This window comes from Pezoporus wallicus, unplaced genomic scaffold, assembly GCF_028554395.1.
Source record: "Pezoporus wallicus isolate ANWC-B61680 ecotype Strahan unplaced genomic scaffold, APGP_CSIRO_Pwel_v1 contig_6714, whole genome shotgun sequence".
In the NCBI taxonomy this organism is placed as follows: Eukaryota; Metazoa; Chordata; class Aves; order Psittaciformes; family Psittacidae; genus Pezoporus; species Pezoporus wallicus.
The window spans coordinates 2,936,523-2,953,291 of record NW_026637486.1 but is presented as its reverse complement, the minus strand read 5'-3'; the positions used below and the strand labels follow the sequence as shown (position 1 = coordinate 2,953,291).

The 16,769-nt window shown below is 42.6% G+C and overlaps 2 protein-coding genes across 2 annotated transcripts in view; both read left to right on the top strand.

Moving 5' to 3' along the window:
* NPHP1 (nephrocystin 1) overlaps positions 1–14,702 on the top strand; it is a 180,991-nt gene extending 166,289 nt beyond the window's left edge. The window contains exon 21 of the mRNA XM_057405837.1: positions 14,686–14,702. The gene's annotated coding sequence lies outside the window, so the exon portion shown is untranslated. The remainder of the gene's footprint in view (positions 1–14,685) is intronic.
* ACYP2 (acylphosphatase 2) overlaps positions 1–16,769 on the top strand; it is a 44,942-nt gene that overhangs the window by 3,896 nt on the left and 24,277 nt on the right. The gene's annotated exons all lie outside the window — the stretch shown is intronic.

The following is a 16,769-nucleotide window of genomic DNA, read 5'->3' as shown; positions in this document are numbered from 1 at the left end:
GTTGGGTTTAGTTGCTGCTGCTTCATTTCATGTTGGAAATCAGTGTTTTCTTTTGATGTGGGAAGAATGTCACAATGTTGAAGTATGATTTTGAAGTATGCCTTGAGATACAGATGATTAAATGAGGGATGCTGAAGTAGAAAACAGGAGAAATGGAGCAAGAAGAGCTCACGTTTACTTGCTCCCTGTATGTGCTTCAGTACATTGGAAAGGTAGTGAGTTTATTTTGGGCATTAAATAGGTGAACTTCCACGTGAAAAGGGAGCTGTTGTGTCTGAACAGCTACTTTGAAGGCCCTTACTTCTCTCTGCTAGTACATGTTAGGAAGAGTTCAAAACAGGGTTGAATTTTTGAAGTTTATTCCAGAGCTTGCAGCGTTGTTTTTGTAATGCTCAGTCATGCTTCCCAGGAATTCATAATGTGTTATTTAAAATGCTATATTAAATACAGAATGAGGCTTGCTTCTGCTGTGGCAAATGAATACAGACTAGTAATCCTAAACATACATTTCTATTCAAACTGTGATAAAGAATCAGGAGGAAATTCTGGCAGCAACTTCTGTACATGCTCTGGTTTGGATTTGTTGGGTAGTCAGAACTGAAGAGACTGTGTGTGTGACACTTCTTAACAAATCAGAGATTGTGTGTTCAAAGAAGTGGAACACTTTTCAGGGAAATACAGCCCATGGGTCAATATTGCAGAGTATTTCAAGCAAGGGCCCTGGTGAGAGCTATTTCAAATAGGGGAATTAATGTGTTACCTTGTAGAAATCTCTCAAGAACAGTTTGTGCAGTGTCCTTTGGATACGTGTTTTCACACTTGCCTCGGTTTCTAAACTAAACTTCAGGCACAAAAATGGGCTGTTCTTCAGAGGTGTAGCGCTTGGGCTTTTAAAAATCACTTACTAATGGTAATAGAATGATTTACCAGTTGTTTCACTGTTTCTGGCTTGTTAATGCTAGTATTTTGGGGGGGTGTGGGCTGTGTGGAAGGGGTGGTTTAGTCTGTCATAAACAGTGTTTATCCTTTCATGATGCTAAATAGAATCAAGAATGTAAATAGAGAGTAGGAATGCTATTAGTAAATATAGCTCTACAACAGGTAAATAGAAAAAAGCAATGTAGGAGGGAGGAAAAGAGGGGTAAGTGTTTGAGAAGGAGGATAAAGACAGGAAAAGTGTAAAAAAAAAAAAGTGGGAAAAACACCATGAGGGAATTCAATGTTCCCAGAAGCATGGAGTGAATAACAAAGAAGGCCTTTGTTCTGGAGCAGTGGTGCGGCAGCTCTAACCCAACGGTTTTCCAGCTGCAGCCCCTTGCTTCTTGTTTTCTGGTCTTTTTAATTCTGTTTCCTGTCACAGCTTGCATTGTGAGGTGCAGCTATGAAGCAGTACAGGCTCAAGAAACAATGCCTTTAGATGAAAGGATTTTTTGCAGGCTGCAAGGTAAAATACAGCCTGGGAGGGATCATGTGGATATTCCTGGTGATTTTACACGTTATTGTAATGTGTGGAGTTTAGATAGAGCGTGACCAAAACTAGTGTAAAGTGGAGAAAATAAGGTTTAAAGCAGGAAGAGCTGGAGGTATGACTATCCACCCATACTTATAGCTCTCTACTGAAGTGAGAGCATGTTAGAGAAGATCTGTTCTGCTGGCCAGGTAACTGGTGACCTTTGGAGAGTCCTGGGTAGCCAAATACAACTTTATTGGGTTATAACTGAGGGATTAGTGTGGGAAGGCAGCCAGAGGCTGCTTATCCACTGTTGCAGATGCAGTGGGGTGTTTGTCAATGCAGGCAGTGGGTTTGGTTCCTTCCCATCCTGCCTCTTTTACCCAAGCCTGATGTGGTTTCTTAAGCAGAGTGCTGAAGCCTGGATTTTGTCTTAAAACACAGAGTAATTGTTTCCCTGCTGACATAAAACATGATTGATGAATTACTTTGAAAGATGACATGCGAAATAGAGTTTGCTCTGGAGCATACAGCAACTTCCAGGAGCATTCTGATTCTTGCAGAAATAAGATGAATAAGAAATAGTATGAATGATCAGGGCCTGAACGGTGTTGCAAGTACAGGAAGTTTTCCTTCTTGGACCGTTCATTATTGAACATGGGTCTGCATTTCTGTTGAAGTGATGCAGGAACACTGACTTCTTTGGTTCACGTTCTGTGGTGGGGGAAGTCTTGATTATGCTGAAAACTGGCAAAATGCACTGACTTTCCTGAGGATTTGTCCTGAGAATGTCACAGAAATGCAAGAAGCTTTAAGGTGTGAATGGGCAGGTCTTGATTCTGTTCATCTCAGGATTTGTCTTCAGTTTGTTTTTCTTGGAGCCCGTTTAGGTTCTCAAAGATTGGGTGACTTTTACATGATGTGTTTTGAAGCCATTTTTTAATTTTAACTGGGAGATTTTGCAGACTGTTTTAGCGCATATGTTTAAGTCTTGAGAACCTTTTACCTGTAAGCTTGCTTTAATATCTCTTGGTTTTAACCTCTAGATGGAGCTCTTTGTTCTGTAGATCCTTTCTGCTATCTGTGCTTCCTTTGAAGCAAATCTATTTTTAGACTGTTATGGCCGAATTCATCCTTTTCTTCACTACCGTTTTCCCTACTGTATTTTATCCTCCTGTTCTGCTTGCTGCTGCTGCTTCACATAGGTAACACCCATTATCCTTGGGTACTAAACAGCTCATTTCCAGTCTTTTGCCTATCTGTAAGCCAAAGAAAGGCACAAGAAAAGCAGAGTCACAGCATTTCTGAAACATAATGACATAAGGCTTGATGGTAAACTTGAGGCTTTTTTTGCCTGCCCAGGCATCTTTAAATGGGAAGAGGAGTCCTTTGCTTTCTTTATTTTTTCCCAGAGGATTTATAATACAGGGTTTTTCTTATAGTATCTCATGATATTTTTCCCCCATTTTATTCATTAAATAAGGTTAGAGCCTTTGTAGTCACTGTGGCTGTTGCCATGGCAACTTGCATCCACAGGCTGGAAAGCACTTTCCTATGAGAATTGTTTGAACTTTGAGGATGTATTACTCAGTTATCTGTTAAAAAAGGAAGGTAAGACTCTTGTAGAGTAGCAAGTTCAGAATTTATTCCAAAAATCAAAGATTTCAGATCAGGCTGACGCTTTAAAATGTCAATCCTTAGGACATTTTGTAGACACGGGTAGTATATAGCAGCATAGTGAGTATTCTTCCTGCCTTTATAGAAAGGCATGGTGTGACATATAGATTGCTTGTCTTGGAAATGGTTTTAATGATTGAATTAATGATGATTAAATTTGATTGTTTTATTTTTTAATAATAACTTAAGAAAAATTAATGTTAAATATATGAATGACACAAGACTTAAATTACTTCAGTGTTTATCTGTGTAGAAAAATCCAGGGTTTTACCATGTGAAAGGGGAGAAGGGAACTCTGTATTAGTTAATATCACAACTGCCATTCTCTGTGTTTCATTAGTCAGGTGTATCCAAGATTCCTGTCTGTACGAACTGGCAATGATTGAATAACTACTTTTTCCCTCTATGTAATTTTTAGTTGTTTTCAGAGAACAGCCCTGATGGCATGAAATAGAAATCCGTGCTAGTCAAAAAATCCCTCTGTATTTAGACTACCTGGGTTTCCTGAGCCAAATTGTGCCTCTTAATACCAATTTATATTGAGATATAAAGCAAATGGATTTTAGTCTGTATTTTGAGATTTCTGTCAATTTTTAAAGGGTAATTTTAAAATTTGCTGCTCAATCTAAATGTTGTGTAAGAGTATAAACTGTAGCACTTTGCACATGAACCCAGGCATAATGGTAGAAATGAACCTGCAGGGGATGCTTGTGCAGACAAGGAAGTGGTTTAGGTTTTTAGATGCATGTGAGATATCTGGGATGTACCCAAAGGAAGGTGAGTGAAAGCTTTGGAGAGGTTGGAAGTGTTGATGGATTAGAGAGGGAATATGGAAGTCCATTTGGGTTTGGCAACAGCTGATCTGTAAAATGCTGCAATTGCAGATGGGAATCAGTAGATTCAAGGAGTGCATCAGGCTAGCAGAAGAGGTACAAAGATGCTTTTATGTATCTAAGGGGCAGAGAGGCAGTGTGAAACAGTAACCAGAGGTGTGCTGTAATAGAAAAAATACGTTATGGGAGGTTGGTCCTACAGATGGAAGGAAAATTCTGGAATCTTTTAATGTGGGAGAAGAGAATGCCAGAGGGGTGAGCTGATTGCCATTGAAGTGAATTACCACTGGGCCAGTGAAACCCAGTCTTATGGTGAAACATGGTAGGGAGGATTTAGCAAGAAAGAGATTGTTAGACCATCTTGATACAAGCGCTTCTTAACCAAATTAAGTAGGCTGTGAGAAAGCCTTTGTTATTCAAAGGTGAATGCAGCAGTTCTCAAAATAGGCTCCAAATTAATGGGTATTAATTAAAAAAGGTTGTAAAATTTTAGTGCTGGAATGATGTCGTTGCTAGCTGTGTTTAAGGAACACACTGGTGAAGTTCCACTGTATCTTTTGTCTGCCTGAGGCATGTGTAGGCCAAGGTGAGTGTTGGCATCCCAGTGTCTGGAAGAGCACACAGACCCAAAACTGTCACTGCTAGATTTGGAGTTGATCATGTGGAGAACACTGGTCATTGTGTGCTTCAGTGTTACAGAAAACACAGTTGTGAAGACTTTTTGCCATGCTTATTTTGTGTAATTTTCTATAAATACACCTCTGATGCAGAGCACTTAATATTTACCTTGTGCCCTGTCAATGGGGCAGCTGAGCCCATAATAGAATGGCTGGGATATTTCTGGGATGTGCTATTCTTGGGAAGCTGACAGTGATGTATTCTGAAGGAAAGGGGAGAGGGAAATTAAAATCACATTCTTTAAGCTTTCTTTTTGACTTTGTTCAAATGTGAAATGATGAAAAAGGGTTCCAAGGTGTTCTCATGTATGGTTGCAATGAAGTACAGTTTCTACATTAATCATTGCTGAAGGTGATTTACAGCATTTCAGTGACACAATAGCAGCCAAATGACAAGAAATATAATGGGGTTTGTAGTTCAGTTTGGGTGCAAGTATAATAAGCTCAGGTTTGGTTTGGCTTTATTTGTTTAAAGGTAAAGCTAACCTATACTGGAAAATGAAATTGTATTAAACTGATCTTTGTGAGCATCTCTCTTCATATGAAATATTTGAGGTATTAATTTCTGTGATTATTAATTTACTGCTTAGAATTGACAGGCTAAATCCTGACCTATTTCAGTTATGTAGGCTCAGGGTTGGTCCTGTAAATTAAATACACTAAGTGCTACTGATGACCTGAAAGGAATGGAATTAAGCCTTGTTCTTTGGGTTTAGCAGTTCAGAACTAGATAAATGAAGAACTAATTATAGTTTATTGTAGCAACTACACTCTGCTTAAAAGACAAGGAATGAGTCAGGTAAGTCAGAAGATGTAATTTTTGTTACTGACTTCTGAGAGCAAAACCAATAAGGTATTAATGATACTTAGGTGAAAGATGTTAATTATACCTAGCTGAAGGAGAGAGCTGCATGTTCCAACACAAACCAGGAGGCCTGGTAGCTTACCTTTGTCTGCCCTTGCCATTTTATATTGTGCAGCCCTGACTGCCCTGAGTGAAGTTAACCCCCTCTAGTCACTTTGGGGCATAGCTGAGGGCAGTTCTTCCCTGTGGTCCTGGAGTGGTTGAAGGAGAGGTGTAGCTCTACTGAAGGTCATAAAGCCCACCAGAGACAGAGCCAGAAATAGAAGTGGACTCCTGGCACAGGTCCTGTGCTTTAGACTCTGCTGGATTGTCACTGTTCTTTACTTTGAAATGCTGTAAACCACTAAAGCTTTTAACCATGGTTATGTCTTCCTGGAGATGGAATAGTGCAAAAAGAAAGTTTTCCACACCCCCGTTTCTCCTGCTGGGGTATAAAAATAGCTCTTGTATGACCTTGTAGGTTTTTAATCCAGTCATTTGTATAGTTGCTGTGGATTTGCTGTAGCTCAGTGGAACTGGAATTCTTTATAAAGTTTCTCCTTCCATTTCTGATCACTGAAGTGTTCATAGTAATACATTTTGATTAAAAATAATGGTTCTAATTTGATAAAAGATGCTCAACATAGGTTTATAATACAAATAGTTAATTAGGATTTACTGAATGCTGTCTCATTAGAGCTTAATCCTCATGTTTCCTTCACCTTTTGAGTGTCAGAGTTTTGAAGGAGCGTAGGTTTGAGACAAAAGCAAAAGTTCCTGTTGAAGACTGAATGCTCTCATTGACACTCGAGGTTAGCTCAGGGTAGGTTTAATTCTCGCAGCTATTATTATAAGATACATGTTATAGTGCAGTCTTACACCATAAACCCAAGTCTGAGGTACTTTCATTTGTTGGAGGGAGGGGGCCACCTCTGCACAGTTTATGGAATTTGATGCTTGAATTGATTCAATGAAGAATGTTTTTTTCATTCCAGCTCCCTGTGGAGCTGCCAGAAATGTGTTTTGCTTTGGTGGGAGCCACGTGACTCCTGTTGTTCATTTAAAATCTCAAGGTTTTCCACACCTTCCAAGTGCATTGGCCTTTATAAACAGGGGGAAAACCAGCTTTGCTGTGTACCTCTTATTACTAGTGTCAAGATTGCTGAGGCAATGTCTGTGTTGCCTTCTGAAGGCAGAGTCTTTGCCCCTGGTGAAACAGCCAAAAGCTGTGGGACTTGGTTTGCACAGCAGTGACCCTAAGCTCCTGTCCTTGGCCTCTCAGCAGGGTTTCTAGCTTGAGATTAGTGCTTCACCAAGGATCCTCTGCAGCTTCCAGTCATCTTGGCATGTGGTTGAGCTTGCTCATGTTTGCCTGTATCAAATTGCATAAGCACCATGGGAGGGGAATTGAGAAACTTGTTATAATTTCCTATGTAGGAAAGATTCACTGATGTGGGACTGAATGTATTCATGGGCACAGGTTACACACACAGGCAGTTGTGTGTAAACACCATCTTGGCCACAGCTTATGTGGGATGTTTCATACAAGTCTGAAAATGAAACCTAATGATGTGGTGCTTTAAAGAACAACTGCAGAAATGTAACTTTTTGGTTTTGCTTTTTTTTTGTTATTCAAACTCATTTGATTTGACCTCAAATTCTGAAGTGTTTTTTTTCCTACTGAAACAAATTGGGGCATTTTAATTTAACTGCATTGCTGAAGGCTAATGGGTTTCAGCAGATAAGGCACAGAGATTGTGTAGGATGGTTGTCACTTTCCTCAGTGTTGGCCAGGAATCCATGCCAAAACCACAGTATAAATTCTGGCAGGAAAGTACTTGGTTTGGTTTCATGTGTATTCTGCTGTTTCTGCCTAGGTAGGTACTAACTGACAATAGCATGAACCAAGCAACAGCCAGGAAATGCTACAGCTGAATGTCATAGTGGACATTTGCCTTGTGCAAAGTGCAAGACATAAGAATTAACATCTCTGTGTGCTAAAAGGGTGACTAACACTCTTTATAATTTGATAAGATGTCCACTTGATGTTCAAACCTACAGAAGCCTTCCTGAGAAGGAAGAGAATTCAGCTGAGTGGTCTAAAAATGGAGATTCAATGTGCAGAGCAATGTGAAAAGGTCATCACTGAGTTTGTGAAGCCAAGCATTCAAAAGTCAGGATAGACTGGAAGTGTGTTGTGCTGCAGTGCACCTACAATGTCTGTTTTGTTCTCTCATTTTCCCTCTTGATGGCTGAAGGGGTTTGTTTCCTTTGTGTCTGCTGATTCTATTTGAAGATTAATAGTCCAGTAAGTAGGGAACATGACTCTTATGACCACTCTTCCATCATAAGAGGGATGAAGGGTGTTATTCTGGGTCTGGAGATTTGTGTTTATAATCCACAGGAGAAAGCAACATTAATATTAAGGTTGCATAACTAAGGATGAGAAGCCCTTTACAAGAATGTTGCTGCTGTCCCCAAAACATGTTATGAACTAGGCAAACAGGGATTATTTTTCATGTGTATTATATCACGTGTATAGCACAAGATGCAAGAGCTCTTCTGTAAGAAAGCAAAGATTTTGCAGTGCAAATGGACAGAGTACAAAGGAGAGAGCAGATAGCTAGCACAGGGATCCTGTGCTGAGTGGCTGGATTTGATTCAGTTCTGAATCCACTAATGTATTTATGCACATAGCCTGTGACTCTTGCTACTGCTGATCTTATCAACATGCTGGTGGTAAAACACTGCCTTGGAAAAGTAACATCTCTCTAGGATTTAGGCACTTAATTAGCCAGGTGCATCTAAGACTTTAAGTGAAGTCTTTATTACTTATGCTATACTGCACAGATAGTCAGAGAGAAAGAGGAAGCTACTTGGAGCTTGTTTTATGGAGAGAGAACCGAAATTTTTACTGTTGCTGAGAGGTACCAGTTTGCTTTATACTACAAATCACTGTGGTAATGATTTGATTCAAGGGCAAACTGTGTTCAGGTCATTTACCTTATTTTCATAGGAGATGTTTCACACTTAATACTTCAGATATGCTCTGTGCCAGTAGAAGAAAGATCAAAATTGCTTCTGATGCTGCCCCTTTCTCTACCACTATTAGTGCATTGCTGGGTAACTTCATTTTACGATCCATGTGACTCAATTTTACCTTGTTCTTTTCCCCAACTCCTCCCTCCATTCCCTCCTCTTACACTCCAGGGAAACACAGGTTATTTGCTTTGTGTGGTGCTCTGAGATTTTTCCCTTGAACTGTGCTGGATGTTACCGACTCTCCTGCAGAGTTAATGTTGGGTTTTGTGTTTCTTTGCCTTCCTGTTTGATGTGGCCCCTTTGAAGGGGATATTGAAGTCTCTTTACAGAGAATCCCTTACATAAAGTTGGAGGAGGCACTGGGTTTGCTCTGATGTCCTTCTGCTCTCGAGTTCATTTGCTACAGTCCCTCCATGTCACTGGATGAAGTTTCTTCTCAAAGCTGGTATTTTGTGATGGTTTTTCCGTAGTGGGTGTGAAACAGTTGACTGGTTTAATCTATAATGAATGCTCTGCTTGTGGACCTGAAATGCTTTCCACTGGTGTTCAGGCTTGTGCTCCTGTGTTGGGGTGCTGTGGGCTCTTCCTGCTTGTTTCCCTGCTGCTGGAGAAACAAAGAGAATCAGTCTGGAAGGTCTGGAAAGTATTCAGAACTTAATGAAAGACAAGCAGCCTTTAAAATTGGCAGCTGGTATTATGTTTGGAAGAAGATTCCTTGAGCTCCCAGTGACCATTCTGATGGGAGAGGATCCTGAACAAAAAGTTTTCCTTTCCTTTTTGATTCTATAAGCCATGGATTTTAATATATATTAGAAAGCAAACCATCTGGAGCAAACGCCGCCAATCCATTCCAGCTCCCAGCAATCATGTAATGAGATTTCAGTCATATTCTTGGATCTGAGCAGGTTTGGGCTGTCCTGTAGCAGCTCACCTGCCATCCTGTAATGCGGTACAAATGCTAATCCTGAGCCTCTGGCTCTGCTCACTGGATAATACAAGCCATTCCTTGAAATGAGATTTCAAGGTCAGTGCTAGGAACCTTTCAGGCAGCACAGCTGTACCTGCTGCCAGTCTGTGGAGGCTTAACTGTTCTTTACATTTAGATGGCTGTGTTTTGCAGAGGAGATTTTTAACAGTTGAGGAAAAGGAGATGGTTTGGCTGTGTGTTCTAGGAGGGGTGAAGAGCAGCTGCCAGTTTGGCATAGAATCATAGAACCCCAGACTGGTTTGGGTTGAAGGGACCTTAAAGCTCATCCAATTCCATCCCCTGCCACGGGCAGGGCCACCTTCCACTAGAGCAGCTTGCTCCAAGCCCCTGTGTCCAACCTGCCCTTGAACACTGCCGGGGATGGGGCAGCCACAGCTTCTCTGGGCACCCTGTGCCAGCGCCTCAGCACCCTCACAGGGAAGAGCTTCTGCCTTATCTCCAACCTGAACTTCCCCTGTTTCAGTCTGAACCCATCACCCCTTGTCCTGTCACTCCAGTCCCTAATGAAGAGTCCCTCCCCAGCACCCCTATAGCCCCCTTCAGACACTGGAAGCTGCTCTGAGGTCTCCACGCAGCTTCTCTTCTCCAGGCTGCACAGCCCCAATGTTCTCAGCCTGGCTCCATACAGGAGGTGCTGCAGCCCCTGATCATCCTCGTGGCCTCCTCTGGACTTGCTCCAACACCTCCATGCCCTTCTTATGTTGGGGACACCAGAACTGTGTGCAGTACACAGTGCCTCACTTGTGGGGGGCGCATGAGGATAGAGTAGAGGGGCAGGATCAAGATCACCTCCTTTGACCTGCTGGTCCCATCTCCTTGACCTCCTTCTGCAAAGTGTGGGTCCAGGAGCTGGAGCCTGGAAACTGAGGCCTCCATTGTCAGCCAGGGGCTGTAAGGACTCTGGTCCTGCAGGAGCTCTGCAGAGGCTGTTGCAGAGCCAGGAGTCTTTGAAGGGTTGGTCTTGAGCAAGCCTGTGTAGCACAGCTATCCTGGGGCTGTGAACTTGGAAAGCTCAGGCTCTCCAGCAGCCTCATAGTCAAACTGGCAGCACCTTCTGAGAAAATAGCTTTGGAGTGCAAATTCAGTTGCTTTTGGAGGTGAGGCTGTTGAAACTCTCTGCTGTTTTCCAGTGAATCACATCTGTAACCTCCCCATGGTCAGGAGTATATGCACAGATAGAATCTTTCAGTTGTGCTGCTGCAGTTGACTATTGCATGTGCTGTGTTTGGCTGGGAAGCCCTGCCTGAGCAGTATCACTCAGCCTCAGTGGTAGGAAAACACATTTGCTGTTCCCTGTTGTTAGTCACAAACAGCATCCATGTGATGTCTGCTTATGTTTAAAGCAGTCATAGCTAGCGTGTGGTCAGCTCTGCAGATGTTGAGGTGAACAGGGTGCCTGTGGTGTCTTGCAGAGTGACTGCTGTCTGCTTGGCTGCTTTTCCAGCCCTGTTCATTAGAGAGCAAACTGCTGTATTCTGTTATCCTGCTGCCCTCACCAACATGCAGCAGTAATGCCCATGGTGGTGTGTGAGAGTGAAGCTGATTGTGTGCTGCCTGTCCTGGTGCTGAACCTCCTACCACCATTTATTGGTGTTTTCAGCTTTCCTCTACTTGCTGTATCCTCTCAGTTAGGGAAAAAGTGCTGAATAGCAGCAAGAGTGAAATGATACACAGCTCTGCTCGGGCCTAGATTGAGGTGCTTTGTATGCTGAGTGTGCTGGGATGTCATGGGGATCTACTGGGATCCATTGGAGCTCAAGATCTCATGGATTCACATAACACATTTCCAGTTATGTGTGAAGTTCAGCTGTCAGGACATGCTGTTACCCAGCCTGGGGGGTGTTTGATTCCATCATTGCAGTAAGCTGGTGTCTTAAAATACATCGGCAGCAATACAGTACAACTTCAAAAACCAGTGAGACTTCATGTTTGCTTTTTGCTGCTGTAATGGAGCTGAAATGGATAGCTAGGAAGGTATGACTTGTATTTGGAATGAGGGATGAGGCACATTATGGTAAACACTTGTCTTTTAAATCCCTAGCACAAATGTGAATTAAAATTGAAACCGAATCTGTGGGAGTAGCCACATCTGTGTTTCCCCATGCTGTGGACAGAGGAGCTGGAGCACGGCGCAGCATTAGGACGGTCTCATACAGCAAATTGGGGATGGTGCTGGGAGGGGGATTTGGATCATTAAAGAAGAGTTTCCCCCTTTATGTTGGTGGCATTCTGTGATTTTCTTAGTTAATGCCAAAAAGCACTGAGAGTAACATGTTCCTCTACATTTCTGGGTCTGGTATGTTCTTACCTTGTGTCCAAACTGCATTTGGGCTGTTTCAGACTGTATTGTTGTATTGAGTGAGTTCTCTGGGCTGGCTGGAGCAGGCAGTTGGTGCTGAGTTCAGGAGAAATGGTACCTTTTTCATCTCAAAATCCCCCTGATGTTACATAGTACAAAGGGAAAAGGATTACAGGCTGTAGTCAGTGAGGACCTCATTCTGCTTTATTAACACGTTATAAGAGATTCCTACTGCCAAAGAGCAGGCAGTAAAATGAAGCAATAAAGCCAGAGAATGAGAAAGTATTAATTTATACATGGAATTCTGTAGCAGAGATTAACTGATTGGCTCAACCACACAGGAATGTCATTGCAGACTGAATTCAAGCCGTTTCCTGCCTCCCAGTCCAGTCCCTCACTGCTCTATTCTCTTTGCCCTTCTGATCCTGTAGTTTACAACAAACTAAAACTGTTCAACTTTGTATTTTCTAGCTAATAATAAGAAAACAAATGCCTTTTGTAGTTCTTGCACAATAGAAGGGAGTATGTATGCCAGCTGGCATGTTTTTGTTCAATATTAGCATTAATAATAATTAATTGGATAATTACATAGACATTTTCTTTCTGGCTCCTGTCCATAGTATAGGCAGAGAATCCTGGGGCACAGCAGTGTGGAGTGGAAGGCAGGAGCAGTGACTCGTTGCAGTGAGTGCTTGTAAACAAGGTCAGCTCAGCAGGACTGGGGACATCTCTGAAATGTGATGCTGTCTTCATTAGCCTTGTGAAGGGGTTTGGTGCAGGACCAGCCCAGCAGGCAGGGTTGCTCTCTACTATGCTGTCTGACTACATGCAGCAGATTTATCAGGACTTGCAAATCCATAGATAAGCATTTACTGCCCCCCCCCCCCCGCCCCAGACCTGAGGTCTTTTATTACAACTGTATTTATTCTCATCTTCTGGAAAGCTGTTCTTTTGCTTAAGTCCTGTCACAGTTATTCAGTGAATTTAGGCTAGCAAAAATACTGTCTGCTTTTTCGTTTAGCTAATAGTAATAGAGATGCTCCTTTTATTCCCATCCAGAAGCATGTTGAAGGCTGACAACCGTATGTGTTTGCCTTGCCCAGGGAGTTAAAATGTCACGTTGCTATGTGGGATTGATGTGGGAGGGATGCTGGAGCTTGTGGGACAGCCCCTGTGACCTGTGCAGGAGTCACTGAAGAATCCTTCCCACCAGAGACCTGCTGATGCCTTTACCCTGACAACAGTGCCCCTGAGGAAGCCTCACTGTGCTATTGGCTCTCTTCTTCTTGACCGTGCTCTTAAGTATCCTACCAAATGGAGGTAAAAAAGGAAGTTAGTGACTTTAGTTGGAGTCTTGCATGGAAACATGTCTTCTCCCAAGGGGATCAAGTCACTGGGAATGTGACTCCCTGTAGAAAAGGTCTGTGTCACCATGTGGCTTGAAAATAGAACTCACTAAAATGCTCTAAATCTTTTTCCAGCTAATGTGGCTGCCCAAAGTGATGACATGAGTCATGAAACGGAGATCTTCTGTATGGATGTGGAGCCCAGGTGCCTTGAGTGGGACTGTATTGGTGCACATTTCCCTGGCTGCATTGTGGCACTTCCCATGGGAAACATTTGCCTTGCTCTGCTTCATTGCCTGCTCATAATCACAGCATGTACTTAGAGATACGGGGAGCTTGACAGAGTATGTTGCTATTCTTTGCCAGGTGATACGTGCTGTCTAACCCAGTATTAGTGAGGAAAAGGAACAGAAATGCCAGGGCAGTAAATACATAGTCCCTTTGGCTCATGTGAGGCAGTGTTCCAGGGCAGTGTTTGTTTGCTGCGGTGGTTTCCCCGGTGCGGTTGCTTATTGTTGTAGACAAAACCCCAAAGGACAAAGTGGGGAAGGCCAGAGCATTTATAGTAGTTTCAATAACATGTCGATGTCAAAGTAGAGCTGGTATGTGCCAGTGTTAATTTTCAACAGCTGCCTTAGGTGGAAGTAAGTTCTCTGATCTACACCTCCTAAAATACAGTCTGGAATCGTCATGTTCAGCTGGTCACAAGATGAGGCCAATCTGCAAGTGAAATGTAGCAGTGGGCAAAAGAACACGAACAGGGGTGACATGGGCTCGCTGGAGGGTGGAGCATGCAGTCCGTTTCAAGTTAATGCTGATGCCACTTGTTGAGAGCCCTGTGGTTGGTAACCTTCCTCTCCTCTCCTCTCAAACTGCCTCCTGGCCCTTAAGGTGGATCAGCAGTGGAATGTGCCAATGGCTTTTGGAATTAACCTCAAGGTCATCTCTAAACACAGGAGAGCAAAGTGGAAGGGCCGTGCTGTAGGCAAGGATAATGTGTACTATTTGTCAGTACTATACAATCACCTTGGTCTTCACAGTGAACTTAGCATCTAAAAAAGTTGCTGTGTGTTTAAAGAAGCCAAAACTGTAGCCCATGGAAGTGTAACCAAAGTCTCTTACCTTTAACACAAACATTTATGTTTAAATAATTGGTATATAAGGGAAATTTACCACATTGACATTAACTCGTGCATCATGGGCATTGTAGGCAGTATTTCAAACAGGAGCTTATAGGCCTGCCTTCTGCTAAGGGCATGGGATACAGTGAGGAAAAAAGCCACCTTTTTCTTAAGTTTGAAACTGGTGGGGACAATGGGATGGAGCATACTTAAGAGGAAGGCATAAGATGAAGTGCTAATGCTGACATAAATGCTAACATAGAAGAAAATAAATGCTGACATAAATGCTAACATAAAAGAAAATGTTAGTTCTGGTCTGTAACCAGTTGAAAGAGGAAAGAGTTAAGATGGGCAGCAGAATCGAGTACTTGTGAATGCCTTTTTGTTCTTGATTCTGTTACTCTCCAGTAGACAGAAGAGCAGCTGTCTCGGGGCAGCAGACATTGAAATCCATGAGCACTTTTGCCCTCCCAGTTGTTCTGGCTCTACTACAGCCTGACAGCAAACAAGTTCCTCTTGTGGCAATTCAAGTTGAAGTTTTGGCTATGTTTCTATCACTGTAGTGGGGCAGAGTGACTGGATGCCAGAGAAATTCTGCCTTGATGAAGCTTAAGCAATGTAGTGATGTATTAAAGCAAAGCAGCCTTATAAAGGCTTTTTTCAAAGCATGTGGGTCTTGATGGAAAGATGTTGTTTCAAGAAAGGTGAAAAATTAAATCCCTGTGGAAGAAAGGGCTATAACTTATGAAACCATGCAAAGAGGCTGTTGCTCTAACAACTAACTTCTGGTATGGTTTAGTTGATGAGTAGAATAAAATGCCTAGAGAGGGAGGTTAGTTGTAGAATCACATAGAACATAATTTATTAACTCTATAGAGATCAACAACAGTCTTTTGTGAAGCCTGTCTTCAGGCACACTGATATTTAACTCACTAATGACTCGGTGACTGCATCTTGATGCACTGCTAACTAAAGATCTTTGCAACAATACTTTGTTCTTAAAACCCCAATGCTTGGTTCCAAACTATTAGATAGGAATTGAAGTTCTGCTGTAAAGGAAGGTTTCCAGCCTTGCAGAGAAGTTGTTGGCACAGTGAAATAACACCAAAAGCCAAAGGCAAGCAAAATATCTGGATTTTGTTTTAAAGATCTCACAAGGTTTCAGCTGGTCTCATGATTTTCTGGCACTTGGTTAATAAATCATGGATTATTACTAATCTTCAGTGAAAAGGAGAGAAAGACCGTTATGAACGGTTTCCAGGTATTTCTTGTCCTGTGCCATATCTGCTCAGGCTCATTGCACATCCTGGTCTGATGGCTAGTTCTCCTAATAAAGAAAAAAGATGCTAAAAATAAAGAAAACAGCTATGTTCAAGTAATGCCATGATACCTTTAAGTCTTTTATTGTTGTTTTGCAGTCAGACCCCGTGTAATGTTAATGACAAATAAGAAAAAGCAGATCCTGAATCAGTGTTTGATAGTTGGTTCAACTGAATTCACTGAAGTGTTCAGCCAGAGCTGTATTTGGAGCTAGAGTGGGGGACCTAAGTGTCTCAGGGTCACAACAAAGCTAAAATATAGTGTGGTGTGTAGCTCCTGAACCAGTAAAGTATGGTGTGAAATGTCAGCTGCTTCAGAATTAGAGGTTCTCCACGGTGGGAATCTCACGTGTTGCTTCTTTCATCCATTCAGTGTAGAATCATTGAATGGTTCGGGTTGGAAAGGACCTTAAGGTCATCCAGTTCCAACCCCTTGCTATGAGCAGGGATGCCTCAAACTAGACTGTGTTGCCCAAGGCTCTGTCCAACCTGGCCTTGAACACTGAACATCCCCTGGCCAGGGATGGGGCAGCCACAGCTTCTCTGGGCACCCTGTGCCAGCACCTCAGCACCCTCACAGGGAAGAGCTTCTGCCTTATCTCCAACCTGAACTTCCCTGTTTCAGTTTTAACCCATTACCCCTTGTCCTGTCACTACAGTCCCTAATGAAGAGTCCCTCCCCAGCATCCCTATAGCCCCCTTCAGACACTGGAAGCTGCTCTGAGGTCTCCACGCAGCTTCTCTTCTCCAGGCAGAACAGCCCCAACTTTCTCAGCCTGTCTCTGTACAGGAGGTGCTGCAGCCCCTGAGCATCCTTGTGGCCCCCTCTGGGCCTGCTCCAACAGCTCCATGTCCTCACATTGAGGACACCAGAACCACACAGGGTGCTGCAAGTGGGGTCTCACGAGAGCAGATTCTCCATGATGAGAGTATTCCTTTCATCTCCTGCAGTCTTGAAACTGCGGATTTTTTGTATCTTAGGCTGAAAGGAAGTATATTTATTCGTGGCTTGTGTTATGTTTCTCTTTCTGTAGTTGTGTACTAAATCTCTCTTAATCTATCACAAATCATAGTGGTCTTTAAACTGCCTGTGTCCAGTGGAAAAATATCTGTGTATGAGTAGGGCTATGGAGGGGACTTTGAGTGTTGGGATTAGAGTGTGAGGAGGCGATA